This window comes from Hyla sarda, chromosome 2 (assembly GCF_029499605.1).
Source record: "Hyla sarda isolate aHylSar1 chromosome 2, aHylSar1.hap1, whole genome shotgun sequence".
NCBI classification, from domain to species: Eukaryota; Metazoa; Chordata; class Amphibia; order Anura; family Hylidae; genus Hyla; species Hyla sarda.
In genome coordinates, this window is record NC_079190.1 from 179,095,306 (window position 1) to 179,110,336 (window position 15,031).

Below are 15,031 nucleotides of genomic sequence, written 5' to 3' on the forward strand. Positions count from 1 at the left end.
ATACGGTTAAAATGCTACCCTACTTATATAGGTTTCATTTTGTCGTACTTCTGGAAAAAATCATAACTACATGCAGGAAAATTTTACCTTAAAAAATGTCCTCTTCTGACCCCTATAACTTTTTTATTTTTCCACGTACAGGGTGGTATGAGGACTCATTTTTTGCGCCATAATCTGAAGTTTTTATAGTTACCCTTTTTGCTTTGATCGGACTTTTTGATCACTTTTTATTAGTTTTTTAATGGTATAAAAAGTGACCAAAAATACGCTTTTTTGGACTTTGGAATTTTTTTACGTGTACGCCATTGACCGTGCGGTTTAATTAACAATATATTTTTATAGTTCGGACATTTACGCACGCGACAATACCACATATGTTTAGTTTTATTTACACAGTTTTATTTTTTGGGGGGAAAAGGGGGGTGATTCAAACTTTTATTAGGGCAGGGGTTAAATGACCTTTATTAACACTTTTTTAAACTTTTTTTTTTTGCAGTGTTATAGGTCCCATAGGGACCTATAACACTGCACACACTGATCTCTCATGCTGATCACTGGCGTGTATTAACACGCCTGTGATCAGTGTTATTGGCGCTTGATTGCTCCTGCCTGGATCTCAGGCACGGAGCAGTCATTCGTCGATCAGACACCGAGGAGGCAGGTAAGGTCCCTCCCGGTGTCCTGTAAGCTGTTTAGGATGCCGCGATTTCACCGCGGCGGTCCCGAACAGCCCGACCGAGCAGCCGGGTCACTTTCACTTCAGACGCGGCGGTCAGCTTTGATCGCCTCGTCTGAAGGGTTAATACAGGGCATCACCGTGATCGGTGATGTCCTGTATTAGCCGCGGGTCCCGTCCGTGTATAGCCGCCGGGACCGACCCGATATGCAGCGGGGACACCGCGTGACCCTGTGGCATATCGCGGGAGCCGGCGGAGGACGTAAATATACGTCCTTAGTTGTTAAGGGGTTAAAACAGTATTTGTCTACAACACCAGCAGGTGTGTACTTTTGGCTGGCCTTTCACAGTAACCAGCCCCTTAGGACTATAACAGGAACAAAATGGTACACCACGTAGATGTACGTACACACGTATGTACGTGGTATGCACTTATGAGGGGAGGAAAATAGGCTTCACTAGGGTTAAAACAGTATTTGCCTACAACACCAGCAGGTGTGTACTTTTGCCTAGCCTTTCACTGTAACTAGGCCCTTAAGACTTTACCAGGAACAAAATGGTATACCATGTAGATGAACGTGCGTAGTATTCACTAATGAGGGGAGTACAATACGCTCCACTACGCTTAAAACAGTATTTGTCTACAACACCAGCAGGTGTGTACTTTTGGTTGGCCTTTCACAGTAACTAGGCCCTTAGAAATATAACAGGAATAAAATGGTACACCACCTTTGTACGCACAGATGTGTGTAGACCAGCAGCAGGTGTGTACTTTTGGCTGGCACTTCACAGTAACTAGGCCATGAAGACTTTAACGGGAACAAAATGGTACACCACCTTTGTACGCACAGGTTACACTTAATAGAGGACAATACACTCCGTTACGCAACCTGTATTGGCTAATGGCAGGTGATTATGGCTTTTAGTGCTCTGCTCACCCTAACTGGCTGGCTACTACTAGCTTTTCAGTTGTTGTACACACCAGTGCTGCAGCATACAGTCACTGTGTACTACACCCAAAATAACACTTTCTCTCTCAATCTCTCTCCCTTCCCTATCAGTGCTTCTAGGCTGGAATTGGGCTTTAGGTGAATCGCTGCTGTTATACACCCAACATTGTACTTTCCTCTCAATCTCTCTCCCTTCCCCATCAGTGCTTCTAGGCTGGATTTGGGCTTGAGGTGAATCGCTGCTGTAAAAATGCTTTTCTGTGCAACACACTGCTCTCTGTCCCTCTCTCTCTGCAATAGAACGCTGTTGAGACTGGCCGCAAGATAGCGGCCGATTATATAGAGCTGTGACATCACAGAGGTGGCTGGCTGCTGATAGGCTGCATGCTGCATGTGATTCAGGTCATCCCTCCTACCTTTGTTCCCGCCTTCCCAGCATTCCTTGCCCCATGTCCTGACATGTGGAGCCGTCATCTTAGATGCCCTGGAGCCTGGTCCACACTAAATGGAGTTTAATGAAGCGATTTGTGTGATCAAATTGCGGCGATATTCGGATTCGTTGCGAAGCAAATTTTTCCTGAAATTCATAACAAATTCAGATTCATCAGATTCGATTTGTTCCTCCCTAGTGTCTATCAAGATTCATTCAATCTATCACACTGACAAACTTCTGCCTGTTTTAGTTTTAAATTAAAGACAGTAGTAACAAATCTACCCTGTATGTTTTACTTAGTTTTATTTGTGCTTGTTGCCAAGAAATAAACCTTGCTCTGGTTACAAAAAAAATTTGAAATATAAAGTTAAATATATACATATGCAGTATATTCAGTGCAGGAAAAAAATCCAATTTATATAAGTCTAATCACATCATGGCATTTTTACTACTTTAATTTATGAATTAAGAGCCTACCTATTATGCATGGAACATTATTTGGGTTTCATTGTTCCTAGATGAGTGCCCTTTTACCAGTTAATGGAATACGCTGAAAATTAACAAAGTATGTTTACTTAACAACTGGCAATTCATAAATTCATTACACAAGAAAAAATGTGCATTGTAATAGCTTTAATAGGTCTCCTTTAAAACATCTCATTTACATTTCTGCCTTCCTTGGCTAAGAAATTACTTCATTAAGATTTTCCTTTCTAAATTAAAGAAATGTTAATGACTGCTCTTATTTATGGCTTCCATATGTAAGTAGTTATCTTCCTTACAAATGGGAACAAAAAAAAAAAAAAAAATCTTAACAAATGGAGCCAAGCCGTTGAGTGTATGTAGTCTTTTTTTTTTTTTTTTTTGGGAGAAAGTACATGTGCCTTATTGAATTAACTTTAACCTCTGTGTCTATTGAGCAGACATCCTCTAATGTAAGGCCTTTTTTAAGGGGAAAGGAGGGGGTCTTATTAAAATTTATTTTGCATTGCAGAGAACACTTTATCACATTTTTCAGCCAATAACCTTTGTGAATATTAAACACCTGGTATGTCTTAGTACCCCGGAGACCTGGTGCTGCCGTGTTTGCCCCGTGACCTCTGGCAGTGCTATTCGCCTGTTTTTGACCCACTCTGGCTCTGACAAGCTGGCCATTCTGAAGAGTAACACCTGTCTGTCTAGGCTGACCTTAAGTCAATGAAAAGATGAAAAAAGTCAGCTGTAAAGAATAGGACCTACGCAGGTGTTTCCTACTCACCACCAAATGAATACATACAGTTAAAAAAAAGACAGGCACAAGATAATATCTGTCTAATAAAGAGAGACTAAAAACTACCAAAATAACCCCTGCTTTCTATCTAGAGTGCAGAATGGGGATAGAAAGCATTAGTTGAAAGTTTCCAGCCACCATCTCCCATTTATCACCATGTGGACTTTAGCTAAATGAACACTTGTGCTGATTTTTTATGTTGTGTCATTTTATTAACGATGTTTTAAAATTTTGCTGAGTGCAAGGCAGGCTATAACTCTGCTGAAAAGAGTCCAGTGAAAAGGGGGACGGTAATTGCTTTCTTAATGAAATTACAGCGCCCGCTCTATGTTTTATGTGCCGTACTTAGAAAAACTGCTCCACGACTTCAGCGCAACTTATACTCACATTTCCCAGGTTCCAGTTATTATTATGTTAGTTTGCTCACTTTGTCAACAAGCCAGTAACATGACAGCCGCCAAGAAGAAAAAACAACATTTAAAAACTTTTTATTTTATTTATTAACTGTTTAATTAACTGTTTTTTACAGTTATACGTGATTGGAAATGTAATTCTTATTGAATTCTTCCATATGTTCTGTAAAATGAGTACTATAACAGTTGTTCTGGAAAACAGGCCAAGTCAAGGACACTTTTTAAACACTGGCATCGACACTGTGCATGCTAGACCAATACGCCTATGTTTCATAGTGTTCCTTTTTTTCTTTTTTTTTTTTTACCTCCCAAAACATAATAACAAATCTATTATAGAAGCCGTTTACAGAAATCTTACCTACAAGATCTCCCTACAGCGAGTCCCATTTAATTATATCTGGGGCAAGTTATGCTTTATAGCTTAGATTTTTTTTTTCTTTCGTTTTCACTGTTCCCGTGCCGTACGTGTAATCCTGCCTCTTCCAAAAGTGAAAGGTCAATTCAATATTCTCATTGTGCAAACACAGTCTCATTGCTGCAGTCTGATACTCAAACACGGACTAAGAGAAACCCTTAAGTGGAGTGAATAGATCATTGGCAGGCGCAGCAACACTCGCAATTTTCTTTCATCCCTACACCAGCATTTATCGTCTTATATGTGCGAAAACATCTGAGACTAATTATATATTGGGATTTAAAGCCTTAGTAAGATTATAAGGAGATATTATATGACTGTATTTTGTATTTAAACGATTTGCAACCCAATGACAGACAGAAAGAAGTGAGCGCAAGTTTTTTTTTGTATAATATTTAAGCAACTTCCTCACTTCTAGTAGAACAGTAGAATAAGTGAAATACAATTGCCTTCACCCTTCTGGAAGCAAATGGAAGTGATCACTTTGCATCAGGCAGTGGGTATGATTTCTGCCAGGGCTCATAAAAATGTTCTATTGTTGATGTGCCTCAGTCAGGAACACTTAGCAGTAAGAATGTCAAATTGTCAGGTGCTTTTAAAACTGTAAGGCAAGAGACATATAGTACCATTTCCAATAGAAGCCAGAGGGACGGATTCCCCAAATGTCCTTTTTTAATGCAGTAACTTATTGTGATAGATGATACCGGCCATAATCACTGGAAAAAAACATTGAGAACATTTTTACATTTTATTCTCTAGGGATGCATGTGATATAGTTGTATTTTATTTTTCATCTGGTAATTCATGTAATACAGAACAATTGACACATAATTGTCTCTCTAGTTAAAGTGTGAATTCTCCCAGACTGTAACTTATATTAAATTTCTTAAACATTAGATAATTGACTAAATCCAGCGATAACGTTTTTGCTGTTTATCCATTACTCAGCCATTACATTGCCAGTTTATTGTTTACCTTTGTTGTTTTAGGTGTCATGTTCATGGCAGAACCCTGAGGACTACTCTATTTGTATAACTTTCATTAAAGTCAAAAGAAGTTACACAAATTAAGTAAAACTACTGGTTCAGCTGTTTTCGGTTTCCTGACTAACACTGGCACCCGCAAACAGGCCAGGAGCCATGTTTAACCAAGGTAGAAACATTTCTAATGGAGCAACACAGTTAACATTTTTAGATAAGACAGCACTTTATTGTAGTGGAAGGAATTGTATCCTTTATCTATCCATGGTGAAGGGTACTGCCATGTCTCAACTCCTCTATGGAGTCTATTTCAAGCAAAATAAAAAGACTCCAAAGTATGATTAGACAGGTGCACTTAATAGTTGGGTAAATAGTGGGGAGGATGGGAAGAGAGGTTAGGATGGGAACAAAAGATTTGAGGATGGGATACTAGGATGCAAGTTTTGGGGGGGAGGACAGGGCAACATTGGGTACTCTGATAGATGAAGAGAGTGAAGAGGTAATGGAAAGGAAGTGTGCCGGGGCAATGCAGCTGTAGTGTACAGAGCAGTAACATCTTCCCTACTTCAACACGGGTGGTTCAAGTCCCCCAAGGTGCCTGTCTCTATTATAGGTCTGAGTTTGTGTTTTCAGAGGTATCAGCACACTGTCACTTTAACTGTTGTGCAAGGGTTAACTGTTTTCAACTGTAAGAGCTGGTGAATAGCCACCTGTCTCTTGCAGCCAAGAAGGGAAGTCATCCTTGTTTCCGCCCTACCCCTCTGAGATAGGGAAGAATTCACAACAGTCAGTTAAAAGTCTGGCTCTGGCCAGTAAAGATGCAACAGCTCCTGTGTCACTCTACTATTCCACCTAGATTAGTAAAGTTTAAGCGGTTGTCCAAAGTCTCAGCATTTTAGAATTAATTTCTCGGTGCCCGGATGCAGATGACTGCTCCATTGGAGTCATGGTAAGTGCAGTTCACACAGTACTACAACCACCATCAACACTGCAGATCCACACCACCACCACACTCCTAGCGTCGCAAACAAAATCACTGCCAGCCCAGTATCCTAAACATAGTGACTGTTCATTATCCAAACTCAGCTCATATACAACTTTGGCATCACTTCAACCTTGGTGTCTTAATACACATCCGAAAGTGGCCCAGTCAAATCTCTTTGATTCCTTACACAGCTCGTCAAAAGCTTTTTTTTAAGTATTGCAGCCGTGGACAAGCAAATTAAAGGTACGGTTACTCTATAAACTGTTTTAGCAGTTTCATTGCAATTTTCTGTTTTTGATCGGATGTAGTCTTGAACCTAACAATGTTTCCCTTTTTCACCTTTTGTATGAATTCCTACATATTCCATAGTTTAGTTTTGTTATTTGCACAGGACTACTTAAATTATACATCTGTGAAGATTATGACAAGGTAATGTCCCTGTGGGTAGCAATGCACGGAGAATAAAACTCACGTAATGTACTGATATGAGTTTATTAAGCCACTGAGAGTAAATCAATGATCTGAAATCAAATTACTAATACAAATTGAAAGGGCAGAAAAAGAAAAAAAAACTGCCCTAACAAATCTTAGAGATTAAATAAAAAGAAAAAAATTATGTCAGGATGTGATGAGTGATATAATATTTAAAAATAAGGAAAATAACAAAATATGTAAAATATTAATGTGAGGGGTTTCAAGTACATAAACAACTAGATTTTATCACCTGCAGAACAACCTAAAGGTATAGCAAAATTGATGTTTTTCTTGCAGATTTTGATGTAGATTTCAGTATGCATTTTTATCATAGATTGAACTATATGGCAGACTTTGAAAGTCCGCGGCATGACCTAAAATGCTCATAGATTTTTTACTTCTGGTCCACACAATCTGCATTTAATTCCTCAACAAACATTTTACTTGTAAACATAGCCATAGATTTTTACCAGGGCCAGATTATAGTAAGGGCACATGGTGCACTTGCACTTAAGCAACCATCCACTTGGGCACCTAGAAATCCTACATAATTTACCCTCCAATGACTTTTCCTGTCCTGGTGAGGTGGCCATGCCCACATGTAAAACTCTTATATGGGGTTTGCTGTTGGTTTGACTGTTCTTTTAAAGAAGCTGTCCAGCAGTTAGAAATGTATCCCCTATCTACAGGAGGGGGGTGGGGTGGGCCTAACCGCTGGGACCCTCAGTGATCTACCTTATAGGGCCCCTGGCTCGGCCCCGGCTGTTCTCCTGTATATGATCCTACCCAGCATGTCAGCTGGCTGAAACATACCCCCTGATTAAAACCACCATGAAGAAATCAGCTGAGAATATGGATTAAGAGGCCCTACCTTCTTCCATCCCAGCAGCCTGCACTAATGGAGCCCTCATGACACTAATCAATGCTGTGCAATAGCACAGCATTGTTCAGCATATGCAATTGCAAGATTGCATGTAATATTTCCCTATGGGGATGAAAAAATAGAAAACAATTTGAAAAAAGGTAATAAATGTATATGAGCCCCTTCTCTCATAAAAGTTTCAATCACCCCCCCCCCCCCTTTCCCATAAACTAATGTAAACAAATATAAACATGAACAAATGTATAACAATATACAAAAAAAAAAAGGTTATAGGGGTCGGAAGGACAATTTGAAGCATGCTACAAAAAGTTGTAATTTTTAAGTAGGAAAATAAAAGAAAACCTATATAAACTGGTTATTGCTGCAATCATATAGACCTACAGAATAAAACTGAAAAGTGCACTGCGTAGAAACAGAAGCCCCCAAAAGTTACTAAATGGTGTGTGTTTTGTTTTTTAAATTTTGCCCACAAATATTTTTGTTTGCTTGTTTCATCTTAGAATTGGTGGTAAAATGAACGATTTCATTGCAATTGGTGCCACAAACGACAAGCCCTTATATGGGTCTGTAGGGGAAATGGAAAGTGTTATGGTTATTAACCCCTTAAGGACCGGGGGGGTTTTCCGTTTTTTGCATTTTCGTTTTTTGCTCCTTGCCTTTAAAAAATCATAACTCTTTCAATTTTGCAATAATATAGAAGAGTTGGAGAGGCTCTTGTCTGACTACCCACCAAATAAACCCGGGCTACCTAATTAGACACTTATACCCAAGGTGTCAGATTGTAGTTTGTCTGTAGAAATATATATATTAGGGCTCAGGGTTTGAGACAACTGGACAGGTTGTGTTTAAAGTAATATTTCAATTTATTGATTGTATATAATGTGACAATTGAATATTAGATAAAATGTAAATAGCAGCAACTGCGTCACACAGGGCCCTTGTGTAGGCACAGCACCAACTATTAAGAACTATAGCATATGTATAGTACAGTATATAGAATATAAAAATATACTTGTAAAAAATTTATAAAAGATATAAAATAAGAATATAGAGACCACCATAAACATATATATAGACAGATCCCTCTCTATATATATGTTTATGGTGGTCTCTATATTCTTATTTTATATCTTTTATAAATTTTTTACAAGTATATATATCCCATAGGGACCTATAACACTGCACACACTGACCTTTCACATTGATCACTGGTTTCTAATAAGAAACCAGTGATCGATGATTCTGCCGCTTGACTGTTCATGCCTGGATCTCAGGCACTGAGCAGTCATTTGGCAAGCGGACAGCGAGGAGGCGGGTAGGGACCCTCCTGCTGTCCTGTAAACTATTCGGGATGCCGCGATTTCGCCGCGGCTATCCCGAACAGCCCACTGAGTTAACCGGCATGGTTTCAGTTTCACTTTAGACGCGGAGTTCAACTTTGAACACCGCATCAAAAGGGTTAATAGCGCGCGGCACAGCGATCAATGCCGTGGCCCCGCGTTATAGATCGGGAACGGACACATGATGTTCCAGTACATCATGTGTCCTTAAGGGGTTAAAAAGGGAGGAGAAAAAGAGTGCAAAAATGAAAAATCCCTGTGTCCTTAAGGGGGTTAAAGAGAGGGGGATGTACATGCACAGTCTCCTCTTTTACACATGAGGGGATAAGGAGTAGATGATGTTTAGTTCCTCACTCCATTTTTAAAAAATCTGGCATATTTATTTGCCACCTTCTTTAACAATAGCCATTAAAAATTAAAATAATGATAGGTTTTAATTTTACTATATAAAAGAAATACTGCAAACTCAGTGTGTTATTTTAGATATTTTACACTTACAAAATGTGTATGAAGTCACCTGCATTTAGGTTATTTTAGGTGATGAACTGCTAGAGTGCATTAGAAGGTTGTCCACAATGAACAGAAACTTCCAGGTCCTGCTGAGCTCTAATGTGCAAACCATAAGCCCAGTTGAAAAGAAAAACAAGAAAATCACTGATAAGTTTTCGTAAAAGAAGGTGTACAATTTACTGCACTCCTGGGACAATGTGTTGGTTTTACATGCCTCTTAACAGTATATTTACTGCTGTTCAATAAAATTCTGTAATGCACCCTTTGGGCCTATTACTTAACTAGTATACTTGGAGCAAATAGCTTTGAGGGGGTCTTACTGGTTGAATGACACATGCATTTCCTTTGTTACTGCTGTCATGAACTCTTTGTAGTTCCATAGCATAAAAATAAAGGACAATATTTATTCTATTTTGTACCTGAATACAGAACATGCCTCAAATTCACTGCATTGGTAAACCCTTGGCATACAATGATTCTTTACTATACATGTCAAACTTACACTATTACTCTGTAGATTCCCTCATAGTTTTGTAGATTGTATCATCTAAATACATAGAAGTTCCCCTTCCTAGTAAGATAAACTGTATATAAATATAATCAACCTATTTAGCAATAGCTAAGGTACCACCATTTGTATGATATGTATATGTCCAACATCTTAGGTAACCCCCAGGCACCGATTAGTAACCAAGTCATATTTGTGCCACAACCTAACAAAAAAAAAAAAAAAAAGGACTACAGTAATACGCAATACAATGTTTATTAATTCAGATACATTATAAAATCACACAAATACATTAAATGGGCATACGGTGCATAGTGCAAACAGTAATACGCCAATAAAATACAGTGCATCCCATCAATAACTCATTTGCCAAGGAACCACACGAGCACCAGCTACCATATAAATATACTGCTAAAAAATAAGGCACCAAGAAGGAGTTGTTGGAATTGAAGGAAAATTTAAGGGTAGGGTCACACTTAGCATATACACTGTGTATTTGATGCTGCTTTTTTTTTTTTCTTGCAAAGTCTATGCAAGTAATAATAAACTCCCATAGATTTTGCTAGCACTGAAATATGCAGCGTCAAATATGCTATGTGTGACCTACCCTAAAGGTGTGAATGTAATCGATTGCAATATTAAAGTGAAAATATAAGTTTATTGGGGACATTTTTATAACTAAAGGTAAGCTCTAGTACCCTGTTGGGCTGCCTCTAGCCTGGAAACAAGATGAGATATGGTTGGGCTCCACATGGCATCCTGTCGCACATTTGTTTACAGATATTACAGCTGGGCCTTTAGGTCCTGCACACTCCCAAGTTGCTGAAGCCGCTCACCATGAATGCCTGATTGGTGATAAATCTGGTGAGACATTCCTGGGAAACTCTTGCTGTGTGTAGGTGGGCATTACCCTGCCATCAGAAGGAACAAGGTGGCCACAGGATGTCCTGCACATATCGCTGAGCTATTAGTGTCCCACATATGACTACTAGGACAGCAGTTGGGACAGTGTGTCACTTCATAGAAGGATTGAAGTCTTCACTAAATCCAATCGTAGTTTCATCCCCAAGAGAACCTCTATTCGTCTCTAAAGACAATACTGTGTCAGTCAGTAGAAGTCAAGATTTCTTGTTTAAATCAATTACTAAAGGTACCCTAGTTAGAGGTTGAGGGTAAATTCTACTACAAAACCAATTGCCCTAAGGGCACAAACATTCTACTTGTAGACCCTAACTTAACACATAACTTTTGTGAACCCTAAAATATAAATAAGTGCTTTAATGTTAACAGCACTTGATATAGTAAAGTGTAAATGAGTGCAGTGCGATTATACCCATGCAGCTCCAGTCATTTGCTACATGTAAGTTCAGGGTCTCATCTTATGGATGTTAAATGTTAATGGTTGCAGACCATCAACGTGTACTCCAGCTACAATGAAATTGTAAAAGGCACATACGCACACAGCCTCCCTGACAGGTTTAGCTCCATATAGCTTCTTCTATTTTATTCTTGGGCTGCGGACATATTAAGAAACATGTGTACCAATTTCAATTTCCAGCCATTTGGAAGTTATGCTGGAACATACCTATTCACATATATACACGTACGTTTTGATATAGTGTATATGTGTTGTATATAATGCATCTAGTATTGAGGCTGTATGCGATCAGATTAGCTTTACGATCTTCTAAAATCTAATGAAAGAACTTTTATTCTCTTCTTCCATAATGCCGGGAACATTCATGCAGCTAACACACTGTAGCCTGCCTGCTGTCAAATCTTATTGCACTGGCTGACACTGAAGCTGGAACATTTCCAATGAGTGGTTTGGTAAAGACATTATGGATGTTGCTATTTTTATCAGTACAAATTAATACTTCTATAATTAACTTATATATTGATTTACTGCTTCTGAACTTTTTTATTGATTTATGTTATGGTTAACCTCCCTGGCGGTATGATTCTGTCTGGAAATTCGTACCAAAAGTGGTAAAAATTTTTGCATTGAATTTCACATCTCCCCCCCCCCCCCCCTTGTCACCCCCCCCCCTTGTTACATTCTCCCCCTCCATGTTACATTCCCCTCCCCCCCTGTCACATCCCCCCTTGTCACATCCCCCTCCCCTTGTCACATTCCCCCTCCCTTGTTACATTCTCCCCCCTCCATGTTACATTCCCCTCCCCCTGTCACATCCCCCCCTTGTCACATCCCCCCCCCTTCATGTCACATTCACTTCCCACCTGTCACATCCCCCCCTTGTCACATTCCCCCCCCCTTGTCACATTCCCCCCTCTGTCACATTCCCCCCTTTGTCACATTTTTCCCCCCACCCCCCTTCTCACCTTGTCCTGCAGCAGCATACACTAGGTTTGCCGGGCAGATTTCAAACCTAGTGTATTTGCTGCAGAACAAGTCCTTTCCCCTTCAGCCAATCACTGGCTTTACACCACTGCAGCCTGTGATTGGCTGAAAAAGGAAAGGTCCTAGAAGATGAATAGTGAAGAGAGCAGGGACCAGAGCGCACGGAGGGGAACGACATCTGCAGGGACCAGGATTAGGTAAGCAAAAGTTATTTTTTATTTTTTTACTCCTTTATCCTTTTACACTTAGCTCAGTGTTTTTCTAACAGGGTGCCTCCAGCTGTTGTGAAACTACTACTCCCAGCATTCCCAGACAGCCTTTGGCTGTTCGGGCATGCTGAGAGTTGTAGTTTTGCAACAGCTGGAGGCCCCCTGGTTAGGAAACACTGACTTTTAGTATTTTTCTTTACCTGCTCTAGCCGGCCCCCACCACGGGAGCCGACCAGAGCAGATGATCGCATGTTTTCCCGGGGGTCGTATCGCTATATTGCATTGCTTTTGCGATATATCGTGCAGCCCTGCCGACAACTCTGCAATTCTACCCTGAGCGTGACTCGGGGTTACCAATCCTGGCAGGGAAAATTAACCCTGAGTCACGCTCGGGATAACCGCTCAGGAGGTTAAGGGAATAAATGAAACGTAAAAAACATTAGTGGTATGTTGTTATACTTAGATAATGTTCCTAACTATGTAAATCCTGGGGATTGTTTACCTTTACTGCTTAAAGGGGTACTCTGCCCCTAGACATCTTATCCCCTATCCAAATGTGTAGACGAGGTGGCCGAGTGGTTATCCATTGTCCATGCATGGGTTCGAATCCCATCCTCATTGGGCCCTTAAGACTTTAACAGGAACAAAATGGTACACCACTTAGATGTACGTATGTGGTGTGCACTTATGAGGGGAGGACAATGTTCTCCAGTATGCTTAAAACAATATTTGTCTACAACACCAGCAGGTGTGTACTTTTGCCTGACCTTTCACAGTATCTAGGCCCTTAAGACTTTAACAGGAACAAAATGGTACACGACTTAGATGTACGCACAGATTACACTTAATAGAGGACAATACGCTTTTAGTGCTCTGCTCACCCTAACTTGCTGGCTACTATTAGCTTTTCAGTTGTTGTACACACCAGTGCTGCAGCACATAGTCGCTGTGTACTACACCCAAAATTGCACTTTCTCTCTCAATCTCACTCCCTTCCCTTTGAGTGCTTCTATAGGCTGGATTTGGGCTTGAGGTGAATCGCTGCTTTAAAAAAAAGTATTTCTGTGCAACACACTGCTCTCTGTCCCTCTCTGCAATAGAATGCTGATGTGACTGGGAGGTGAATCGCTGCTGTAAAAATGCTTTTCTGCTATCTGCTATCTGTGCCTCTCTCTCTCTCTCTCTCTGCAATAAAAGGCTGAAATGACTGGCCGCAAGATGGCTGCCGATTATATAGGGCTGTGACATCACAGGGGTGGCTGGCTGCTGATAGGCTGCATAATGCATGTGATTCAGGGTCATCCCGTCGACCCTTGTTCCCACCTTCCCAAGATTCCTTGCCCCATGTCCTCACATGTGGAACAGCCATTTTAGATGCCCTAGTGCCTGGGCCGCACTAAATGGAGTTTAATGAAGTGATTTGTGTGATTGAATCACGGCGATATTCGCATTCGTTGCAAATCAAATTTTTTCAGAAATTTGGAAACAATTCAGATTCATAACAAATTCCGATTTGCTCATCCCTAGTCATAATGGTTCGATGGCTATAGAAGGGACTTCCCCTGCTTAGTGGACTGGTGCAGTGATGAGGGGTCTTCACAAGTTGGAGTAGTTATGTTCTCATGTGGCACAGTTTGTGTATTGTCCGATCTGATAGCTTTTGGGTGGTGCCCATGATAGTAAGGTGCAGTAAGGAAGTTGTCCCAAGCAGTACTCAGAAATCTCCTCCAACAGAATCATGCTCCACCTCATGGAGAGGCTAACTTGCAGATCTCTCAGCTGCCTCAATGCATCCTCTTACCGGAAAGGTTAAACTAGAAAAGACTGAACTTCCTTTCCCTCAGCTGAGGGAATGTTCCCAAAGAAAACTCCTACCTTCCCTTATAAAGCTACCTATCTGAGTCTATAGGTGTGCATATGCACTGCTCAAAAAAATAAAGGGAACACTTAAACAACACAATGTAACTCCAAGTCAATCACACTTCTGTGAAATCACACTGTTCACTCAGGAAGCAAGACTGATTGACAATCAATTTCACATGCTGTTGTGCAAATGGAACAGACAACAGGTGGAAATAATTGGCAATTAGCAAGACACCCCCCCCCCCCAATTAAGGAGTGGTTCTGCAGGTGGTGACCACAGACCACTTCTCAGTTCCTATGCTTCCTGGCTGATGTTTTGGTCACTTTTGAATGCTGGCAGTGCTTTCACTCTAGTGGTAGCATGAGATGGAGTCTACAACCCACACAAGTGGCTCAGGTAGTGCAGCTCTTCCAGGATGGCACATCAATGCGAGCTGTGGCAAGAAGGTTTGCTGTGGTTGTCAGCGTAGTGTCCAGAGCATTGGGGCGCTACCAGGAGAAAGGCCAGTACATCAGGAGATGTGGAGGAGGCCGTAGGAGGGCAGCAATTCAGCAGCAGGACCGTTACATCTGCCTTTGTGCAAGGAGGAGCAGTATTGCCAGAGCCCTGCAAAATGACCTCCAGCAGGCCACAAATGTGCATGTGTCCACTCAAACGGTCAGAAACAGACTCCATGTGGGTGGTATGAGGGCCCGACGTCCACAGGTGGGGGTTGTGCTTACAGCCCAACACCGTGCAGGATGTTTGGCATTTGCCAAA

At 40.8% G+C, this 15,031-nt stretch overlaps 1 long non-coding RNA gene across 1 annotated transcript in view; it reads left to right on the forward strand.

Moving 5' to 3' along the window:
* Positions 1-5,863: 5,863 nt before the first annotated feature.
* The window catches only part of LOC130355557 (uncharacterized), a 38,644-nt gene continuing 29,476 nt past the window's right edge, over positions 5,864-15,031 (forward strand). The window contains exon 1 of the long non-coding RNA XR_008888578.1: positions 5,864-6,086. This is a non-coding gene — a long non-coding RNA (uncharacterized LOC130355557). The remainder of the gene's footprint in view (positions 6,087-15,031) is intronic.